The 23949-nt window shown below is 40.6% G+C and overlaps 2 protein-coding genes across 2 annotated transcripts in view; one reads left to right on the top strand and one right to left on the bottom strand.

The window, feature by feature from the left end:
• P2RY14 (purinergic receptor P2Y14) overlaps nt 1-15356 on the bottom strand; it is a 49296-nt gene extending 33940 nt beyond the window's left edge. The window contains exon 1 of the mRNA XM_045903547.3: nt 15199-15356. The gene's annotated coding sequence lies outside the window, so the exon portion shown is untranslated. The remainder of the gene's footprint in view (nt 1-15198) is intronic.
• The window catches only part of MED12L (mediator complex subunit 12L), a 320591-nt gene that overhangs the window by 155767 nt on the left and 140875 nt on the right, over nt 1-23949 (top strand). The gene's annotated exons all lie outside the window — the stretch shown is intronic.

Below are 23949 nucleotides of genomic sequence, written 5' to 3'. Positions count from 1 at the left end.
ACCCAGTCAGAAGCGTAGGAAGGGAATTTAGTGAAGACTAATTCTTCAAGTTGTTTGCTTTAAACAACTTAATTAAAAAAAAAATTATTAAGGCTTGCAGAGGCAAATCAGAAAATATAGAAAAGTGAAAAAAAGATCATTGAGAAATTTATCCTTGGGTAACCAGTTATTTTGTTGTAAATGGTAAAATAAGAGGAAAAGAAGGGTCACTTGGTGACTCTAACACAAGAAGGGAGTTTATGTCTCCTGCTATGTACTATGATGATAATAGTAGCAATACTAATAATAACATTCACTGAGTTTTTGTAACATACCAGATACTCTTCTATATTCCTTATTTATATTAACTCATTAAAATCTGGTTAACTAGTGTATGAAGTAAGTCCTGTTAATGTACCCTAATAAAACAAGGACAGTGAGGCACAGAGTGGTTAAGCATTGTACCCAAGGTCACACAGCTGGTAAGGATTTAAGTTGCAGCAGGAGGATGCCATAGTTTTTGGTCTGAAACATGTCCCTTCTACTGGTCCTCTGGAATGATCAGAAAACACTGCTGTGATTATTACTGGGTGGTGGTGGTGGTGGTGGTGGTGGAGAGGAGACCCATGCATTAATGGGTTGAGTTGAGGGATGAGGAGTTGGGCATTTTTGCCAGGTCAAGTGGGCACAGAGATGGATCTGTAACGCCGGAGTGTGTACAGGTCCTAGGCTTTTAGGACAACCCTGTCACCTTTTAGTGATCTGGCTGGCTAATCATCAGCTTCACCTGGAAATCCCTCCCATTCTGTTGTCATCAACGTGTGGAGCTGCTGAAAGAATGCCTGCTGGTTGGAACCTTCCCAGTGTGCCTTGAAATGATGGGCATCTGTTTAATATTAAACAGGACATTCTCTTGGGGCTCTTGGGTGGCTCAGTTGGTTGAGTGTCCAACTCTTGATTTTGGCTCAGGTCATGATCTCAGGGTGGTCAGATCGAGCCTTGCATTGGGCTCTGCGCTCAGTGGGGAGTCTGCTTGAGTTTCTTTCCCTCAGTGCCCCTCGTGCCGCCACCCCCCCCCGAGTGCTCTCTCTCAAATAATTTTTTTTAAGTAAATATTGCATTCTCTGTGAACATTCACAAACAGCTTGAACCTGAAGGAAATGTATGAGGTGGCCTTCACAATTTGCTATAGTGAGGGCCAACAGAATCATTACCAGTCACTGAGCCTTTAAATAATACTTGTTTGTAAAGTTGCCGTGTACTTTGATCTTGAGTTTAATGCCAGTTTGGGTGATATTGACTTTTCAAAATGTCATGAACTTCGCATGTTTCATCATTTATTTGATTTTCCGTAAAACTATTTCCCAGAACACTAAGTGGAATTTTTTTTTAATGTCATTTGAAAGAGAAAATCCAAGAGTGAATTGATTTAATACACCCAGTGAATAAGGACTCATTTCTGAGAGAAATAATATAGAGACAAAGATTGTGAACCATGGAGTAGAAATTCCTGCATCAAATCTGGCGTCCCCCACTTACCAGCTGAGCCTGGCTAAAATACTAACTCATTTATTAAATGAGACTAAATCTCTGTAACCCATAGGATTATTGTGAGAATTCAGGGAGGTATAACACTCTCAAAGCAGTAGTGCAGTGCCTAACATGTGGAAAGCACTCAATGAATGTTAGTAATTATTAGATACTATAAAGGCAGGTCACTAGGGACAGAAGTTGAGATCTCTTACCACTGCTCCCAACCCCTACCCACTCCAGTATATCTAGGTGACTTCTCCATGTCAGTTTTTAAAGCTCTACCTTTTTCTTTTGAATAGTTGCACACCACCCTATTGATGGAAAGAATCATGTAGTAACCATTTCCCGATTGGTGGATGTTTGTATTATTTCATATTTTCCTCGTGATTATAAACATCTCATAGCTAATTTCCTCGCTCCCTCCTTCTTTCCCCTCAGAACTTTGAAGGTTGTGTTTTGAGGTTGGTTTTCAGTTCCACTGCTATAATTGTTTCTGTTATTTTGCTCACATTTGTTTGGTGGGGTATCAGGGAGGGTTTGGGCTCACTTGGTGTAAAATTAAATAATTATTGCGCACGCTGTCCTACGTTTTAAAGAACTCAACTCTTCTTGAGGGTAGAAGGGGGTGTGTTTTAGCAGAGAAGAAAGAGGAAGCCTTCTAAGCACTCTTACTAAAAACTCCTTATGGCTGGTGTCTCAAAAATTCAAACCTAAACTCATTAGTTGGTATGTAATTGTATAAAGTGCTCATAACCCAGTATGGAGTTTTCTCATTTATATTCAGTGGAATGCCTTTTCCCTGAAATTGTTCCTGCTCAAATTGCCATTTAATTTATGTGTTTTAAAAACTTCTCTCCATTCATAATCAGTGCTGGGAAGCAGGAATCTCTTACATGGCCTTCTGACGCCACACCCCTCTCCCCGTACCACCCCCATGACCTCTTCTCCAGCCAAGTGCAAGAGGGACCTCTGAAAACACAAGTTGTGTCTTGGTGCTCCTTTGCTCAAACCACCCAAGGAAGTGGGGTGAAAGAGTACTTCCTATCACACAGTAAAATCCAGGCTTTGATCGTGGCCTGAGTGGGCCTCTGTTATCTGGCTGACACCTGCCCTGCACCTCTTCCTTGACTGTACCTCCTGGGTTCCCTGCCTCCTCCTCTTGCAGCTGCACTGGTCTTCTTGCTGTTGCTGGTCCTCCTCCAACATGTCAACCCATCTTGTAGGCTTATTATAAGTCTTTTGGCTTATTTTTCAGAGCACCGACATGTAGTTTCTGAGAAATTTTCAAAAAGCCAAAAAAGTACCATGGATTGATTTCTTGCCTTTGAGCATCACTATTTTCTATTTTTAAATTGCATTTTTGTATTTCTATCTTCTATCATGAAAGCACTTTTGAGTCTTCATTGTCATCTCAAATGCCCACTTGCAGATTATTCCCTTCTGTGATCCTAATCTGCCTCCAAATCCGTGATGGCAGTTGTACCGTATGTCCAGGGATCCCCCTCCCAAGGAAAGTAGGATGTGTACAGCTGGCTCACCATAAGAACATCACTGTATGGGAGCGCCTGGGTGGCTCAGTCGTTAAGCGTCTGCCTTCAGCTCAGGTCATGATCCCAGAGTCCTGGGATCGAGCCCCGCATCGGGCTCCCTGCTCAGCGGGAAGCCTGCTTCTCCCTCTCCCACTCCCCCCCTGCTTGTGTTCCCTCTCTCACTGTGTCTTTCTCTGTCAAATAAATAAATAAAATCTTTAAAAAAAAAAAAAAAAGAACATCACTGTATGAGGAGAGTTGTGGGCAATGGTTTCAAACTTCTTCCTGGCTGTCTTCTGGGCGGGGCTCCAGGGCTCTCCAGGGGAGTGTTTTAGGGAGGCTGATGGAATAGTCTCCCCTCAGCCTCATCAAGGCCATTTCTGCTTCTGTGTCGGATGCATTAATGTTCCCTCTAAGGTTTTGTTTGACTAGAGGTTCCTCCTGACAAATAACAGTCATAACAACTCTGATTGGGAGGGGCTTCTGACCTTTCCAGGGAATTAGGGGAGGGGTTGGAACAGGGCCTCGTGTCTCGGAGAATTGAGGGTGGCAGGCAAAGGCAAGAGCATCTGTCCTGGATGAATCTGACTACTTCTGGCCCAAGGGGACATTTGATGGCCTGTGCCTTGAACTTCATTACTGGAGTTTCAGAGCCCCTGACATAGGTTCTCTGTGGCAACGTACACAGGTGCCTTCGGCTTTGATGCCGTCTTACTTTGCCCTCTTCCAGTTCCTCCTTTCTCCTTAGTGCTTCTGTTTGTGGTACAACGCAGCTGTGGAAACTTAAGGCTAATGGCAGCTCCTGGCACAGTGAGTTTGGGAGTGCCTCATCTGGTTTCTCCTACATAATTAGACTTCTCTTCAGGGTCTCAACTTTTGAGGCACGCAAAGGCCTCTGTTAAAACGAGAATATGAACTTACCAAAGGTAAAATGCAGACAAATTTGTGAATGTGTCCAGAATCACAAACAGAAGTAACTTTTAGGCTCATATTCACATTACCATCCCAAACGGAAAGCAGTTTGTTGTTGAGTGAATGAACTTAACATTAAACGCGGTTTGCCTAGATTTTAGACATTATTAAAATCATATTTGCACAAATACAGTCGTATAATAGTAGAGTCCTTTTTTGGGTCGTTATATTTTTTGACTTTCACGTTAGCTTAGCTGTATGAGATGGGGGTGGGGGAGGGTGCTGCATGTTATTTTCTTTGCATATTCTCTTAGGTTCTAGCACCTTGAAGATGTTAAGTAAATGAAGGAATGCATGAGTAAGTGATCCAAACAAATCAGTGTAAAGGAACGCCAGCCCTAGGAGAAAAGCTTTGGGACTTGGTGGCTTAGCACAGGGAAAACATAAAGCATGTATGCAGGGAGAGTTGGCTGCTTGTTAGGAAGAAAGTCAAGAGTGAGAAGGAAGAAACTGCTGTAGACAATCTGTGAACGAAAAGCTGTCTCCTCCGAGGGAGGAAGTGGTGTGCTCAGTCCTCAAGTGTCTCAGGGTTCTGTAACTTCTATAAACTCCCTCCTGGCTCGGGAGGCTCGAAGGCAGTGCAGTCGCTCACGTGGTGCTCTCAGTGTGATTTAAAATGGATTTTAGGGAAAATTAAGGTTTACTTCATAGCCAGCATAAATGAATTATATCAGTGCTGTAAAGTACTAGAGAACTTTTCTAATTAAATATGGTCTGGGCAGCTCATTCTAGAGTGTGGTCCCTGAAGGTCCCTGAATGTTAGAGTTTCTTACATTCTTTAAATGAAAAGTTTATTTTGACTGTTATTGGAACCATTAACTAAACACTTCATGGAATATATGGCTTAAGACAATATTCCTTACTGGGAGGATGTTTGTTTGTTTGTTTTTGTTTTTGCTGCTATTTTGCTGTTATTCTTTCTGACCTTCGGCTGTGGAATGAATTCTACATTTAGGAAGGCATAAAAGTAATGGAGTGCTATTAGGGGAAAGGTGATAATTGAAATACTTGTTGAGAAAGAGAATTTAAATGCATAACTTCAGCACATGCAAGTAGCTAGACATGAAAACTCCTTTTCTGTTCAAAAAGAAACAATAACGAGGTTTATGTGGTTTCTTTTCTTCTGTTTCACCCTAAATTCTAAGCAACTGTTGTTGATAGTTTTCTAAGCAATGTTAGCTTGCCAAGCTTGGGCAGTCATTAAAAATAGAGGACGTGCAAGCTATAAATGAGTGCCTCGGCTCTTGTGTAGATGCACGGAGTTTTCCTGTGGCAGTTCCTCAGTTGTAGTGTGGAAACTTCAGCGCTAAGGCAGGTGATAAGAAATGAGACTTGCTAAACGGTGAGTGTGTTTGCGCTCATATTACCAAGAAAGCAACTGCCATAATACAGCTCTTCAGAGTAGTCTCTTCATTTCTTAGCGTGTAGAATGTTTTCTTGACTGCAATGCTAAGTACTTACAAAACGCTCTGTGATCCTAGTTAATTTGTTAATTTCTCCAATCCCTAATAAATGGAAAAGAACTCTTCTTAATCTTGTGTTTTCTTAGTAAGTCTCAAGGCAATAGCTTGAAATGCTTTATTTTAAGTTGCATTAGGTAATAGTCTTTGTCTGAAGAGCAGGAATAATTCTCTTTATGTTTTGAGTTGACATGTTTTCTAGAAGAAATGTTAGTAAAACGTTTTTAAAAGTCGTCTGAGCCTTACAAAATGTGTATGTTTTACGCTATAGAGAAAATATGTTCCCCGAGAGTAATATTTTTGACATTTATTACTCCTTTTAAAGTCAGTTTTCGACAGAGCTGCTGGGAATCACTTGACTGGTTTTATGGAGCCTGATTCATTAAAGAGAATTCAGTCTATAGTAATGACATGGTATTTGTTCTAATGTATATTCAAAGAGGGAGAAAATACCGTAAGGGAACTATTCTCTGTTTTCTGTGCTGGGTTAAACTGCTGTTCATAAAGAAATGGGAACTTTGGATTATCCCTGCCCTAGTCAAAAGCTTATCATAAGGCAGGGCCAGACAATCACTTTCAAATGGATATTCTGTGTTGTTCTATTGGGTCACAATTCCTATTAGTAGGTTTTCTATCCCGGATGTCCCTGAGGCTAAGCATAGGCCTTTATAACAGGCTTTCAAAATACATTTCTCTTAACCTCTGGGGGTATTTATAAATGAGTCAGCAATGTTTTTAGATCACTTCCTCTTTTTTTTTTTTTTTTAAGGATTTTATTTATTTATTTGAGAGAGAGAGAGAGAGACAGAGAAACAGCATGAGAGGGGATAGGGTCAGAGGGAGAAGCAGGCTCCCCGCTGAGCCGGGAGCCCGATGTGGGACTCGATCCCAGGACTCCGGGATCATGACCTGAGCCGAAGGCAGTCGCTTAACCAACTGAGCCACCCAGGCGCCCTAGATCACTTCCTCTTTGCAGAGATCTATTACCAGATGAAATAAGGACTCAAAGAAGTAATTCAAGATGGATTATATATCTAAATGTAAAACTGAAACCCTACAGCTTCTAGAGGAAAACAGAATATGCTATCTCACAACCTTGGATAGCCAGTGATTTATTAGGATACAAAATACACTAACCATAAAATAGAAGGTTAATAAATTGTACCTTACCAAAATTTAAAACTTCCATTTTTCATTAGATACCATTAAGAAAATGAAAGGTAAGCCACAGATTGGGGAGAAAAATTCACAATACGTACCTCTGTTAAAGGACTCAGCCTATTTAAAGAATTTTCATAACTTAATTAAAAAAAATAGCCAAAAGACTTGAAGAAGCAATTCACAAAAGAAGATATTTGACCAGGCAACACGTGAAAAGATGTTCAGCATTGCGAATCATCAGGGAAATGCAAATTGAAAATGATGAGATAATACTTCACATCCATTAGAATGGCAAAAAAAAAAAAAAGGAACCCCCCCCCCACCCAGAACTCCCACAACAACAAAAAAACCACAGATACCAAGACAATACTAACCATTTACAAGGAAATGGAACAATTGGTACTTCCATAATTTTTAGTTGGAGGGGAAAATAGAAAATCTGCTTTGGAAAGCAGTTTGGTAACTTGTAATCAAATTAACTTACAGCTAATGAGGTAGTAATTTAATTCCTTAGCTGTTTAGCTAAGAGAAATGAAAGCATATGTCCCTAAAAAGACTTTTACTAGAATGTTCATAGCAACTCTATTCATAAGGGGCAAAAATTCGGAATGACCCCAGTGTTCATCAAAAGATTAAAATGAGTAAGGAAATTGTGGTATACTTCTACAATACCACTTAGTGATCAAGAGGAATGATAATATGACAACAATATGATCTCAATAATCTCAAAATGTGAGATTGAGCAAAAGAAGTCAGGCACAAAAGGGGTATGTAATGTGTGATTCTATTTAAATACAATTCTACTACAGGTAAAAAGTACATTCTAGTGAAAGAAATGGGGAAAGGGGACACCTGTGAGTGGAAAGGAGTATAAGGGAACTTTTGCAATGGAAATATAATAATTGGGGTAGTGTTTACTCGGTGTCAAAACTCAATGAATTTATGTTTCAAATCTGCTTTCTATTTTATCCTAAGTAGTTTACACTTCAACCTAAATTAAGTGGGGGAAAAAATTGAAGGTGTAAAACTTGCACTTAGAGCAGTAAGGCTGTTGAACGCATGCTGTAAACTATGTGTAAATGGTGTAGAGTATTGGAAAGATGGCAGGGAGTATGCACCACAGGAGCTCTCTGAAAAAGGTCAAACAGGAAAGCCTTTGTGGGCAAGAGATGGTTTATGTTGTGTTTTGAAGATGGAAATTGATAAAGGTAGAGATTGGTCATTGGAGGGAAAATAATTCCAAATAGGATCAAGATCTCTGGTCAAGGGATCAAGACAAGAATAAAGGAAGACATATTTAGGGGTCAATAAACATATTAATTGAAGTTGTTTCCCTACTCAGTATATCCTTTCCCACCCCTCTATTGGTGTCATTTTCCTTTTTCAAGACTTGGCCTAATTTTGTTTCTTCAGTCCACCAGATGCTTCAGTATAGTGCTCTTTCCTTTTTCTGAGCTCCTATTTTAACTCCACAGTGTAGCACATCATTTTTCCCAGATTATAGTCTACATGTTAAGTGGGTATCTTCTTTGGAATTATTTCCTGAGGGAAGGTAGCTTTTCTTCCACTGCCCCAAGTGAAATGCTGAGTCGACAATCAAATGCTGGTTAAGGTTCTTTGGATGGAGGTTTGATAGATGTGTAAGAGAGGACGTCGGCTGGAATGTAGATTTGCTACATTTGTGTATGCTGTAGGTTTTTATATATATGAGTGGCTGTAGTTTTTGATTGTCAACTATATATCAGGTATTAACTACAATAGTTCTTCTTAGATAGGTATTTTAACTGTTTTTACAGAAAAGTAAAACTGAGCAAGCAGAGGTTATGTGGCAAGCTAGAATTCGAATGTGTCCCTTTGGCTTCCACTTTCTTGCAGTCATCAAACCAGTGTACTGTGTTACTGAGAAATAAGATGATGGCGATGACATCAGTAAACACTGATTGTACTCTGATGTCATGATAGTCCTTGTTTGGGTACTTTATGAAAAGTAATTTAACTTCCATGATCAGTGAGGGAAATGAGTTATAGAGGCATTGAATAACTTTATCAGGGTGTTATGAGAGTAAGTGGTGTGGAGTTAAGATTTGAAACCATGTAGTTTGATTCCACAATGCTGCTCTTTGCTATTTATTATTATGCTGTATTCCTTAGCTTTGTAGATTTGAGGACTGGCTGTCTCCCTTAGTGAAAGCATGGCGTGCACCTTTTCTTAGGCAGGGTAGGAGTGGCTTTAGATAAAAACTAGTAAGGCAGAATGTTGTTTCCATGGTATACTTAGTTTGTTAAGATCCTCCTTACCGCCATCCATCCACTCAACATTTGTTGGCAAACTTCACTGTGTTATTTCCTTGCTAGGCTAAGACAGACTCCATTCTTTTGAAGGCTTAAGAATGTAGGTCTATTGCTTGGCTCCCAACTGAGTCTAGAGTTGAGATCCCAACAGACCCTCCAGAGAGACCTTTTCATCGTAGCTCATGTGCATGGTTATCAGGCTTATCTCCTCCCAGGAGCCCTGTAAGAGGGTTTACAAGGACCTGCTGGGAAAGTACATGCTGTGTTCTGGCATCCCCAACTCCAAGACCATTGCCTGCAGCAGTGACTCGGGGACCTGTGCAGAGGTCCCTCTGCAAGGCCTGGCGTTCTAGGGAACTTTCCTTTATGACCAGTCCAATGACCCAGGTGTGTGTACCTGAGTCTGCAAGTATATCGGCTGGATAAATGAGACCATGAGAAAGTGTCATCGCTGATCTCTGCATACCTCCCATCTCTCCATCCATATGCACTGAACAAGAAATTCATAGAAATAAGGACATGATGAACTATAGTCATATTTGACTTTACCTTTCCTCAGAGATATATTAAAACCCCAGCAATATGCCATGTGTGTAAACCAGTCAAACTAGCAAAGACCTAATACGAACCATGAAACACAAAAACCTCCATGCTGATAAAGATGCAGTGAGACCATCACTCTCAACTAGTGAAACTGTAAATTGTGCAGTTAAAAAAAAAAAAATTATTTATTTATTTGAGAGAGAGAGAGAGAGAGAGAGAGAAGCAGACTCCCCGCCAAGCATGGAGCCTGATGGAGGGCTTGATCCCATGACCCTGAGATCATGACCTGAACTGAAATCAAGAGTTGGATGTGTAACCGACTGAGCTACCCATGAGCCCCATGTGCAGTTTTTATGGAAGGCAGTTTGGTAAGGTGAATTGAGACCCTTATTTACTGCTGTTGACCCTGTGATTCAAGTTCAGGAAGATACTACTAAAAACAAACAAATACCCAAAGTGCAGAGCAAGGTTTGAATTCATCAATAGCAAAACAGTGGAAACACTGAATTAGTGGATTATTTAGGTAAATAATAGGCCTGTTTGGGACAAGGATATTAGGGAGCTGTTAAGGATAATAACTTTGCAGAAATCTTAGTGTTATGCAGGAATTTTGTGTTTGTGTTATGTGATGGAACATGAAAAAAGAAAGATACAAACATACGTATGTGGCTCTAGCTGTGTAAAATGAAATATTTACAGAACAAAATCTGAAAAGACATGTAAAAAAAAGCAATTATCTAGGTCTGGGTTTTTTATTTTGTGTTTTTTTTTTTTTTTCTTCACATGGCTTCTCAAGTATTTAAAAATTCTCATGCTACTTGAAATAAACTAAGAAACTGGACATGACTGGCAGTCTGCTAATGTTATGGTTTATGAAGGAAAATTAGACCCATACTCAGAAAAAAAAAGGTCTTGCCACAACCCCAAAGGATTAGGCAGTAAGTGTACATTAAGTATTTTAAATTAAAATGAGGTATTTAAGGGGAGATCTCCTTTTCTGAAAATGATTCTGACTTTGTCCCCCTTTTTTGTTGTTGTTAACCAACTACCTGTCTCAGTGTCATGGTAAAAGGGCCTGCTGCTATGTTCAGACCCTTCATAGATTCAGTGATAACAAGACAGCTAATCTTACATTTTAGGTTTTCTTTTCATCTCAGAACATATCCTTTCTCTTCCTTTTTTCACTTCTATAAAAATGGTGTGTGCAGAGATGTTTGGAGTAGGAAAGAGGCAGTGAGATCCTTGTGCAGAAACACGGGTAGGCAGTTTCAGGGCCAGGAAAAAGAATATTAAATGTTACGTCTGACTCCTAGGATATTTAACAGAATTTTGTATTGTTTTCCATATCCTGTTTTTTCATCAGTACACGTAGGGCTATCAGCTTCTAGAAACAAGGTTAGGTCAGGGATTCAGATCAAGTTCATAAATGTTGTTTGGCTTCTGATGAGATTAGGTCCTTTTCAGATCTCTACAAAGAAAATCAAAATATATCTATTACATTAAAGTATGCCCAAAGATTGTTGTCCTAACTGAATAAGTATCCTTTCTTCAGAGAAAGAATTGAAGGTCTCAAGGCTTGTCCTTGTGCCTATTAGAATGTAAGCCTCAGGAGGTCAGGGAGTATTCTGCCTGCAGAGTTACCCCTAGCATCTAGTATCACGGGGGGCACATGGTTAGGAATCAGTGTTTACTGAATGAATGACTGACTGAAATTTGTCTAGAGTGAGAAGATTTCATTTACCCTCTGTAGCAGGATGGAAACATTCCTTAGATGAAGCCCTTGGTGAACTTCTCTACCAACCATTAACCTTAGGGCTGACCTCACTGGGAAGATCCTGTAAGCAGTGGGTGAATCCTACTTTCTGGCCAGGTATCTCTCCCACAATAAGAGAAACCTTGACATGTTGCAGGTCTTCTTGGTGTGAATTGTCACTATAGTCCAGTGACATGATAAAAATAAGTATGTGTCATCCTGGAAAATTGAGAATCAGATTCTTTGTCCAAGTGACCACACCAAAGTACACAATTTCCTTTGGGTCAAGCCTGAGCAGCCAAATAGCTGATCTTTTTCTCTTTGAGATCTTGACTTTAACAACAGATGTTATGTAATTGAATAGAAGCCACCACTCCTCTATGATTATTTTCTCATCTGAGATCTGAAGGGTCAGAACATGGTGTCTGAGGCCTTTGATGTTTTCAGAAACAACAGATGGAAGACTTCAGAGTTGAATTAAAAAAGAGCGAGCAATTTGATTTAGGCTGTGTGAAGACAAAGGATTTCAAAGGAATCAAAAAGTGATCAGATCCAAAAGCATATGACCAACATTTTACTTTGCCTTTAAAGGAACAGTGGAGTGGGAAGCTTGGTGGTAAGCTTGGTTTTTCTGGGAATTAATATAGCTAAGTTATTACTATAAAAATAAGGCTAGTAAATTACCTAGTAGGCTTATACTTTTCAAGCATGCTAGTTGGGAGAAGAAAACTCCCTGGAGAGGAGCCAGAATATTTAGTTAAAAGGATTTTAAAGATACGATGGAGGAGACTTGATCCCATACACTACTCAGGAAGCTTCGTGTTTTATATGGTGTTGGTGGGTAATTTTTTTGTAAATGTAGGATACCTCTACTGAAATTGGTTTCTCTAGCTTTGTCCGCTTGACTTTTATGAGGCAATGCATTTTTCAGCATTCAGGGACACTGTGGGTTTAGTAGTAGAATGTAGCAGCAGATTTGAAGCTAATTTGAAATCCCAAGTAGTAAATAGAGCCCGACCAATGATTCCCCTTTGTAGTATTTAATCTGAAATGTAAGGATGACCATATAATTTATTGTCCAAACCAGGACCCTTCCGAAATAGGAAGTAGGGGTGGGGTAATATTTAAAATTATGCCCGACCCTGTCCCAGGATGTACGGTCATTTTACCCAGTGGAATTCAAAGTTGAATGTGCAGCAAATCACCTAGAGGGCTTGTTAAAACACAGATTGCCAACCTCCACTCCCAAAGTTTCATAATTCAGTAGTTCTGGGGTCAAAAATTTGCAGGTCTAACAATTTCACTGGTGATGTTAATGCATCTTGTCTGGGGACTACACTTTATGAACCACTGCTCTACCTAAAAAGGCTTGGCACTTTTATGCCGATGATGTAATTTTCATTTGAAAGAAATTCTCCTTATTGTCCAGTAGTTCTCTATTCAAGAGCCTTCTGCAAGTGAGGGTACCCATAAGGAGGATGGCAGAATAAGCTTGTGTTGGCTTCAACCTCTTATCTCTGGACTGATGTGTTCTTGGTATTCCAGAGAGTGTTCATGCTGGGAAGTTGAGACAGCTCACTTGATACCAACCTAACTTTCAAGGCAGTGCTGAAACCAGATGAGATAAAGGTGATTTCTGGATTCTTATCATAGAGACAGAGGCTTAGGAAGCCTCAACACTCAAATTCACTCTAGAGGCAACAGTATTCCTTTGTCCAGAAGCATCTTTGATCTAATGGGAAATACCTTGACCCTGTTTTTTCCTTCCCTCCTCCTTCCCTCCCTCCCTCCTTTCCTTCCTCCCTCCCTTCCTTTTTAAATTTTTCTGGTCAAGAATAATGTCATGCGTAACTTTGTGGGGATAATATGGTGGTTTTGCTTGTTAAGCATTTATTCATTATTTTGCCCTATCATTAAATGGCTTAGACTGTAGACAGTGTTATTAGTAAGGCAAATATGAATGTGGGGTTCAGCTAGCTTCTCAAAGTAGGGACCCCCAGATAAGCAGCATCAGCTGGGAATTTTACATCAGGGAATGGGACTCAGGGAGCTTGGTGGCCCGACCTCTTAGAGGGTAGTTACTTAGTACCTTGCTGCCTAGTGTACGCATTAGCTATTTTAAAGTGGTCCCCTTCTTCCTCCCCCCAATTCTCCTGACTTTGAGAAACTTTCTTTTTCTATTGCTGCCTCTTCCCCCCAAGTTGTATTCTGTTTAAAGATGTAAGGCATAATTGTAATTTATGTTTCAAGTATAACTTGCCCCCTAATATATGTGCCTGATACTGGATGGAACATTCTTATAGCCAGAGAATTATAAATACTATCCTACAAATATATGATTGAGGATGAAAGTAGTTGAAGAGGATTTTAGGACCTGCCGATGGGTGATTTGGTGGGGGAGGGTGGAAGGGGAGGGAGCAGGTGTGGCAATGATAAGGTTGGATTGATTCAAACTGTGGCCTCAGGAGCTGCCATGAATAGAGTACAAGTGCCTTCCATCTGCTCAGAGGGCTCAGGCTCATGGTGAGATCAGCTGGGTGGCATTGGCCAGGATAGTTACATCCTCTCTACCTGCTTCCTCAAGTGGAAAAGGGACAGTATAACATTTCAGCAAATAGTAATTCTTTCTCCATACCCTGTCTACTTCCCCTTATTGGGTTTTCATGCTCTGAGTATTTTGGTGTCCCCTCATTTCTTCCTTACCCACACTATAATAATGGACATGATAACTTTGAGTTTTTGTGTCTATTACCAGTTGTGTATGTGTGTGCATACTATCATATGTGTATTTATAATAGATTTTATTGAAGTATAAAATTTGTATGCTCAAAAGTCATAAAAATATTTTAGTATTTATGGTGAGTACTTATGTATTTTTTTTAACTTATCAGTGATCTATGTTTTCTTTAGTGCTAAAAACTTTGTTTCATGTCTGTTTTAACAAGATGAATATGTAAAGTACAATATGTGTGAGGGGAATTTATTTTTTTACCAGTGTGAATTTTTTTTTTTTTTAAGAGGTGGGGAGGGGCAGTGGGAGAGGATGAGAGAGAATCTTAAGCAGGCTCCATGGAGCCTGATGTGGGGCTCGATCTTACGATCCTGAGATCATGACCAGAGCCAAAATCAAGAATTGGATGCTTAACCGGCTGTGCCACCCAGGTGCACCCGCCCCCCCCACCCCCCAAGTGTGATTTTTTTGATTCATTTTCTCCATAGCATAAGGTGTACTTTCTTAAAAATATATTTCTGGACTAGATGAATTGCATGAGATTGGTTGAATATGCTCACAGTGTGGATCTGTGTTAATTCCCCTGTGTGTAATTTGAAATTCATAATGTTTAAAGTATTTGAAATAATTTAGTTGATTAGTCATAGACCATAATAAGTAGCATATTAACTCAAATTTTTGCTATGCATAGGAGAGATGTTTTTGCAGCTTATAATTCTCTTTAAAGGCAAATAAATATCTTACTAGGTATTATGAGGGTTAAGTTATCCCAATAACAACAAAGATGAAAGCTTTTACCTATATATATACACATATAGGTAATAACTAAGCACACGTGCAACTGTAAACAAAAGCATTCACACTAACTTATAAATATTGCAATAATTGATTTTATAGTCTTTAGAGGCAATTTCGATACACACGAACAAACAATGTTTGTCCTGGATAAACACCTTTTCGGCATTTTCTTTGATATCTCTTCTTCACAGATATATTGTAACAGCCACAATAGGAAATCCTAAGTAGTCATCAATGATAAAATTTCAGATTTGGATCCCAAACTCAGTGTGAGCAAATATAATCCCATAGCAACCAATTATAGTTCTCAAACAAAAAGTGACTTACTGAGAATGGGGATCATCCAGTGTTGCCAGGCACTGTTGCTGCCCAGCTCACAGATCCTTTCTGTTCTCTTACACCATTCACACATGCTCATGTGCCCTCACGGCAAAGCTGTCTCCTTACCTGCCTGTCGGCCCACGTCTGCAAGTTAAACAGCATTCATTTCAGAATGTCTCCGTGTACGCTCCAGATTAAGACTGTTAGAGTTCCTGCTCGTCTTCAAGAACAGATGAAAATCAGGAACTTGACAGAAACCACAGAATAATCAGTCTCCTGTCACTGCTCAGTTGGTCTGTCAGAACTTACTCAAGGCTGGGAAATGGAAAGAGAGAGATGTTTGGATCTCTGTGGGTGTCAGCCTGGCCTCTGTGCTAGCTACTTCTTTTCCTTTAGTGATCCAAAAAAAGCTTCTTCCGCCCTACCCCCCCACCCCTTGAAATTTTCTACTACTTTTTTTTTTTATTCTTATGTTAATCCCCATACATTACATTATTAGTTTTAGATGAAGTGTTCCACGATTCATTGTTTGTGCATAACACCCAGTGCTTCATGCAGAATGTGCCCTCAATACCCACCACCAGGCTAACCCATCCTCCCACCCCCCTCCCCTCTAGAACCCTCAGTTTTTTTTTCAGAGTCCATTGTCTCTCATGGTTCATCTACCCCTCCGATTTCCCCCGCTTCATTCTTCCCCTCCCGCTACCTTCTTCTTCTTCTTTTTGTTTTTCTTAACATATATTGCATTATTTGTTTCAGAGGTACAGATCTGAGATTCAACAGTCTTGCACAATTCACAGCACTTACCAGAGCACATACCCTCCCCAGTGTCTATCACCAAGTCACCCCCTCCCTCCCACCCCACCCCCCACTCCAACAACACTCAGTTTGTTTCCTGAGATTAAGAATTCCTAATATCAGTGAGATCATATGATACATGTCTTTCTCTGATTGACTTACATCGCTTAGCATAATACCCTCCAGTTCCATCCACGTTGTTGCAAATGGCAAGATCTCATTCCTTTTGATTGCTGCATAATATTCCATTGTATATATATACCACATCTTCTTTATCCATTCATCTGTCGATGGACATCTTGGCTCTACTTTTTCAACATCACCACATCATTTGGCAAATGAACAGCCAGGCAACAATCTAAAGAGGTTTTCTTTGTAAACTTGTAAACTCCGCATCAACTTGTGAAGGTACAAGGTGGAGAATGGACAGGGAGCAAGTGAGGCAGGTAAGACGTGGTTCTGTCTGAAAGCCCCTTCCAGGAGGAAACAGTCAGCGGCCGCCCAGGGTAACGCACTGTTCACAAATAGGTGGGAATTGGGGCTGCCTGGAAATGCAGAATTAGCATTTGAGTAAATAAGCATTTTGACATCAGCAGCCACATCTGTTAGATAAGAGGTGCTGCTATTGTCCCTTTTTTTCCACATTAACTTTTCCATATTTGAGTATTACAAATAGATTGTGAGTAGTACTTCCGTTAAACTCATCATTTGTTCACCGTTTGCTTAGTTGATGCTGCTTACGTTACTGTTTTAAAAGAAAGAGGCAGGAGCCTCTTATTTAGTTGACGTTATATTGTATAGTTTGTCATGTCCTGAAGAGTGTTCCAGTATCTCTTCTAGGGAGTAAGAGTGTGCAGTTAGATTTGGAAACATCAGAATTGGGCTACAAATGCCGTGTCAAAGTGTGTGACTCAGAACCAGATTAAGAAAGAAAGAAAACCACGGGTTCTACACATACACAACTGGTAATAGACACAAAAACCTAAAGTTATCATGTCCATTATAGTGTGGTAAGGAAGAAATGAGGGGACACCGAGATACTCAAAGCATGAAGACTTAATAAGGGCTCCTACATTTCAGGTGTGTTCACTCAGGTTGTCCCATTGCCAAATCATGGGCTCATGGTTTAACTCATGAAGTTCGGTTTAATTTAAAAACATATACATGAGCAGTTACAGTAATTGTTTGTACCTATTTATGTGCTTATGATAAACCAGGTATTGTTGTAGATACTGTCTGTGTACCTACTATGTGGTGGGCAGTGTTCCAGATCCTGGAGTTGGAGCTGTGACCCTGTCAGACCCAAGTCTCTTCCCTCGTGAAGCACATTTTCTTATTTTGTGCCTCACTCACAAACTTAATAGTCACTGTTGATCCTTAATACTCCGAGCAGAGGCCCCAAGGGACCCATGGATGGTTTTAGGTTTCTGGCTTTGGTCTATGTGAGGGATCCATTTTTCTGTGCTCCCCAGGGCCCATGTGGTCCTTGCTGCTGCCCAGACCAATGGGGCTAAGAACACCTGTGTGCATGCAGTCTCCAGGCTCGTTGGCTTCGGCTGCAGGGTGATGTGGTGGGGAAATACATGTGGGTAAGGACTAGCCTTCAGAGCCTGGTTATTACCGGGCACACTACAGAGTCCTTCAGGTGTCAACATGCTGATTAAATGGATGATTGGGCATTCACAGTCTCTCTTTTTTTTTTTTTATTCATTTGAGACACAGAGATACAGAGAGAGAGTTAGGGAGAAGCAGGCTCCCCGCTGAGCCAGGAGCCCGATGTGGGGCTCGATCCCAGGGCCCTGGGATCATGACCTGAGCTGAAGGCAGACGCTTAATCATCTGAGCCACACAGGCGCCCCGGCATTCACAGTCTCTTAGCTGCAGTTCTCAAGACTTCCCTGATTTATGCTGTAGGCACTGTTTATTCTCATGGTCTCAGAAGCACCCATTAATTGTCCCCATGCTCTCCTGTGCTTCTTGCATTCACCGTGGAGTGCTCTACATACCTGTTACTGAGTATGACTGGGAAGAAATTAAGTTAAATTGGAGCTGCTTGTTTTCCTCCTGGTACCAGGTCTTGCTAAGTCCAAGGCCAAAGAGATAGCCCTATATGAGTGGTCATGTGATGGTTGGTAGTCTAGAGAAGTGAGGTAGATCCTATCTGAGACTCCCAAGGATTAAGGAATTGTAGAGAGCTCATGGCCCATCCAGGGGGTCAGCTGCCACTTGGCCAGAGCTTGTCAGGGTCCAGTGGATGAGCCAGTGTAATCAGAAACTTATTTGTTGATTGTGTGCACTGTTTTGAACACTTAATGTGCTTAAAGTCACTGAGTTCTCACTACTCCGTGAGCTACTCTCCCCCCTCCCCAACATTTTTTCTTAATAGATGAGGAAACTGAGGCACAGAGTTAAGTTAGGCCCAGACTTCTTAGAGCTGGGATTTGGAGGCTGGCAGAGTAGCTCTTAGAGTCTGTGCTCTTGACCGTACTTTCATGTCTCTCCTGATTTTGCATGCCCTTATCTAAATCAAAGACTTTTTTCAGATTAATATAAACCTAATGTCTGGTGGGCCCAAACAAAACCTGACTATGCACTGTATTTGGCTTGCAGGAAGCCAGTCTGGGGCATCTGTCCATAATGATATTGGCAGGTGGCAGGGCAAAGATGGCGAGCTGGGGACTCAAGGAATACTCATTGCCAAGGATTGGATCAGAACCCAGATATACACACTCAACTAAGGAGCACTTTCTTTGTAGTAGATTGTTTTACAGCCAATTCACAAATGAACCATTTGAGGGATAACTATGCCTTTTCACAGATAAGAAAATACAGCCTCTGAAAACTTAAGTTGTCCAAGCTAGGGGGTGATGGGACTGGACTTTGGAGTAGGCCTTTAGAGCCAGAGTTTAGGATTTCCTTCTGCAGTCCTGTAGGTGTTTCCTAAAACCAAATGAACACTGAGCACGGATTCGTTAATCTGTGAAGCATCTGAGAGTTGGGTACACTGGGACATTATATGCTGGGAACACGGGAAAAATGTATTTTCTCATCAGAACCTGCTGATGGTATGCACACAGAATTTTAGTGTGAGATGAGGAAGGTACAGAGAGTGATGGCGGGCAGATGAAGTGGTGCATGTGGTAAGGATGGCAGAGGCCAGGGCAAGTGGTAGAGGCGGAGGTGAAGGCTGTATTTGCTTTGGAATTGGCGGAAGATGAACATGTAAGTCTCCAAGAAGAACTTGGTGAATTATCTGTTCATCTTGTGTTCTTAAGACTGCATGCCTCAAGATAGATTATCTGCCTTCTTAGAGTTTTTGGCCATAGGACCTTACTGACAGGGTGGTTAGGCCAGGTCTTGTGATTCGTCTTTCCCTGCTTGAGAGACTTTGAAAGGAGACACCTGGAGCTGCTACCTCTTCCCCCTAGGCCTCTGGATGGTCCTCTCTGCCCTCTGCTTCCCTAGGAACTCTGAGCAGTTCTGACTCTTTTGAAATCCTTATTTATATATCTGACTGGCCATCAACATCACCTGGGGAGCTTCAAAAATGCAAATTCCAAGACCCTGCTTCAAAGGAACCTAATCTGAATCCTTGTGTTTTTGGCTCAGGAATCTTTTTTTTTTTTTTTTTTAATGGGGTTGGGGGGGGTGTGCATAGAGGGAGAGGGAATCTCAGGCAGACCCCCTGCTCACTGGGGAGCCCAACACTATGTGGGGCTCCATCCAATGACCCTGAGATCATGATCTGAGCCAAAATGCTTAACCAACTGAGCCACCCAGGTACCCCAGGAAATCTATATTTCCAGATGTGTTCAGGTAATTCTGAAATGTGGCCATGTGTGAGCATCCCTGCCTTCCTGTTTTGGAGCCTCTGATTTTATAACATTTGGAGAAACTTTCATCTTCTGGGCAGATGCCCTACCTCCCAGCCCTTTTTGTCTGTTTAGCTCACTCCAGCTGCCAGGGTGCCTCATCAGTTGCTGCTCTAGCTTTGGACACCCATGCAGACATGTGGCTTGAGAGCAGAAATTTAATGATCAGAGTACCAGTAGGGTGGTGGTAATTACGAGAGAATTCAGACACCTAGTGAGAGAGTAAGACTAGAGCAGCCAAAGATTAGGTGAAACCCAAGGAGGAAGGAAGAGGATTGAAAGGCACTTATGCAACAAAAACAATGTTGTTGGACTTCTCCTGAGGCCTTTAGTTTTATATTTTAGATCAATTCTCTTGTCAGTTTTTTCCCCCACTGGATTCAAATGAACGATGTAATCTGTTCTTATACTGTCTGCCATTACTCCCACTTCTTAGCAGAAAAGTCTTAGGAATGGAGTCTTCCCTTTTTTTGTGCCCCTCACTGTGTCACCCATGTTTTGAACACTGGCCTCAGCTGTCCCGGTGTGTGGAGCTTATGGGAAACACAGGCATATTTGTGGGTGACTCAGATGTATTTCAATGCAGGATTGCAAATTGGCCCTATCACCATTTTGTATTTCTTTGAGGTATATGCTGGGCATTTTGTGGATATGCTTAAATATGAAGATTATCTTTTTTTTTTTTAATGTGAAGATTATCTTGTACACATTTTTCTCTCTTGCAATTGGAAATAAATGTCTTATTAATGTTTGCAAAAACATTTTATCCTGACAAACTATTGATCAGATTTTCATGTATTTTTAAAATTAAATATTTTGTTATGTTTAGCAACACACATAAGCTTTACTCAACACTAGATACCAGACTCAATATAAAATTAATAGTAAAACAATCATATTAATAATAGTAAATAATAAATAGGTAGAAGTCATGTTCCCTGCTTTCAGGACTTACTATCAAAAAAAGAAATGAGGGATGCCTGGGTGGCTCAGTCAGTTGAGCCTCCAACTTTTGGTTTTGGCTGAGGTCATGATCTCAGGATCATGGGATCGAGCCCCATGACAGGCTCTGAATTCAGCATGGAGTCTGCTTGAGATTCTCTCTCTTCCTCTGCCCCTTCCTTCACCATTCCTTTGTGTGTGCGCGTGCGCTGTCTCAAATTTGTAATAAAACAAGAAAAGATAATGTTTTCTTCTGTGCTATTTTGTCTTATGCTGCATAATTCTATGTTCCTGCAACCCCTTCCCATTTCCTTTTGTGGAACCCTAAGATTAAAGTACTGTAGGACTTCATCCTGACTAATCTTTTCCTCAGAACCTTCCAAATACCCCAGAGATGACGGCACCTTCACCCATCCCACGTGCTCACAGGCACAACATTTCCTTTCTTCAGCACTGCTTCCAGGCTGGACTCTGACTTGTCAGTGCTGAGACTGGTTATATATAAACATCCCTTGTGTATTTGTACTACAAATAGAGCGGGTTTAACACACGTAATCCCCAAATATGTCTGTTACTGTTTCCAGTCGGTTTCCATCCAGCCTGTTGTAAACTGCCCTTAAAAGCTGACTTTCTTACTTCTTGGTTCTATAATTGTCCTACTTTGTTCCTTACCCCTAAATCTTTTAAGTAGTACAAAAATGACATTATTGCTATAGTTTTATCTCAGATTTTCCTCATTTGCGTCATTGGGTAGAAAGACACACTAGTGTACTTTGCTTTTTCTTGACTTGCTGTCTTGGGGACTTATTCCTGGTAGCCTGGTATAGAAATTCTTTATTCTTTTTTCACAGTTCTGTAGTATTCCATAACTTATTTAATCAGTCCCTATTGATGGGCCTTTAGATAGTTAGGAACATTTTCAGTGAATTTATTTTAACTGTAGCATCCATTTACTGGGTTTACATCATTAAAAAAAAAGTTAAAAGTTTTTGCTGGCAAGTGATTTATGATTGTGTGTGGGTTTGGGGGTGGGGTGTTTGACTACATGCAGGATTCTACTGGACATTGAGGAATATATTGAGATAAGAATGACAGAGGATTTTTAGTTCAAGGCCCAATATGAACATTATATGAATTTACAGAGATATTTAAAGGAGGTGAGTTTGGAAGTGGCTCTCTAAAAGAGTCTGTGAAGGAGATGGTCTTTGGTTCTTACTAAATGGCTCTTTTATTCACAGAATGGGGTGAAATTCAATCTGGGATTAAAAAAAACGTGCGAATGGTTGGAAAGTCAGCCAAGGTGGTGTGGGGCATAATGTGGAGGATCCTAACTGTTCTGCTGAGGAGTTCCTAATTGAGGATGCCCTGAATTTTTTTGTGCTTTGTAGTAAAATAATTGATGATGTGTTTTAAAAAGTATAATCTGTCAGGAAACCTGAGTACAGGGGCGCCTGGGTGGCTTAGATGGTTCAGCGTCTGCCTTTGGCTCAGGTCATGATCCCAGGGTTCTGGGATCGAGCCTCGCATTGGGCTCCCTGCTCAGTGGGAAGCCTGCTTCTCCCTCTCCCACTCCCCCGCTTGTGTTCCCTCTCTTGCTGCGTCTCTCTCTGTCAAATAAATAAATAAAATCTTAAAAAAAAAAAAAAAAGGAAACCTGAGTACAGGCATACCTTTTTGTGTTTCTCTATGTGAAATATTAAATTCTGCCAAGACCCGTGCATTGATTGAGAGTAGTGGAGTGATAGGAATTATGCTATTAAAACATACTTAGCTTTATTTTAAAACAATGCTTTTATTTTTTTAACCCCTCAAAATGAGTGACAGGCACAGGAATTCATTGGTACTTGTGTATTTATCTTTGAGAATTACAGTGGAGAAACAAATTTTTGGTACAATATGTCCACCTTCTGGTAAGATGACAGAAGTGAATTTATAACGTGCATTGATATACACAATATTTACATATTTTGTAGACACTGTACAAAACCTCACTTTGGGGTAAGCACTAATGTTGAGTCATGTGTTGAATACCTTATCCCAATTAGTTGAAGTCCTCAAACAGATTTTCTGTGTTGCTAGTATTAGATTGTGTTTAATCTTAAGAATCAAGAGGAATGAATTTCAGTTGATGTTATTAGCAAAGAATTGAGAACTTTAACTGTTAACAAAAACTTTAGTGCATATATTTCCTCTTCTCTGTATAGTTTCTAGGAAAGATAATGGGGAAGTAGAAGAGGGCATTTTCTTTTCGATCTCTGCATCTCTGCCGAGCACCATTTCTCATAATCATCATACTACTCCCAAAGACTTGCCTCAACTGTCACTGTCTCTGGAAGTGTTCCTGATACGTTGGTGGTATTAGTATTCATCCCAGGTGGTCTGTGTTTTTATAACCTGTCAGGCTAGAATGAGTACTGGCTGTCGTTGGTTTGTTTTGGTATCCCCAGTGCCCCCTACTGTAATTGGCACTCAGAAGTGTATGTTGAGTGAATTTGTTACTAAAATGTGGGGAGGCAGAGACTATCCCCTACAGGATGCTCTGATCCTGTAGGTAAAAATAAGTGAGATGATATAATCTATAAACAAGGACTGTGAATATTTATAAATAATAGTCTCCCAGAGGCATTGTGTAATTGCTTGTATCTGCACATTTTGAGCTCCTTTTCTGTAGGTTACTGAACCCCTGATCTGCTTATTGATTCATCCTAGGTCAGGTAATTGAGAGGATTTATAAGACTGTGTATTTTATTTAGTGTTCCACCTGCTCAGCTCTTTAGGAAATTGTTAGAACAAGTTAAGAAAATGAGCCTTGAGACATCACTGAAAGTGGAATCATTGTGCAGGAATGAGGCTTAAGAATTTCGAGAATTACTTCATTTCTATTAGATAAACTTTCCCAGAGTTCTGGTAAACAGATGCCACTTGCTCATGCTGTGGTGGGTGTGGGAGGTGCTCGTCCTAGCCAGTTTAGGGGAAGGTTTTGTGGGCAGTCTTCAGAGAATTTGACTGAGGTTAACTGAAGTCAGAGGAAGTATTGTGGGTGATCACATGCAGTTTCTTTTTTCCGTTTTTCACCCAGAGCAGGCCACACCTGAAATTATGTGGCATTGGTCTTCTCTGTCTAGCATGTTGATGTTAGCTAAGCACACTTGCTTCTACTTGGGAATTGTGTGAGGGCTGTGTGGTTATCCCTGGTGATTTAATTTCCTTGGCAGCCAGACTGAGAGATTCTTTGTGGTTTTAGGCAATTAATGCTGTAGAGAGC

This window comes from Mirounga angustirostris, unplaced genomic scaffold, assembly GCF_029215605.1.
Source record: "Mirounga angustirostris isolate CCGP_5_RB_7025 unplaced genomic scaffold, mMirAng1.0.hap1 SCAF_1, whole genome shotgun sequence".
NCBI lineage: Eukaryota > Metazoa > Chordata > Mammalia > Carnivora > Phocidae > Mirounga > Mirounga angustirostris.
The sequence above is the reverse complement of the archived record's forward strand: the minus strand, read 5'-3'. Positions and strand labels throughout refer to the sequence as shown.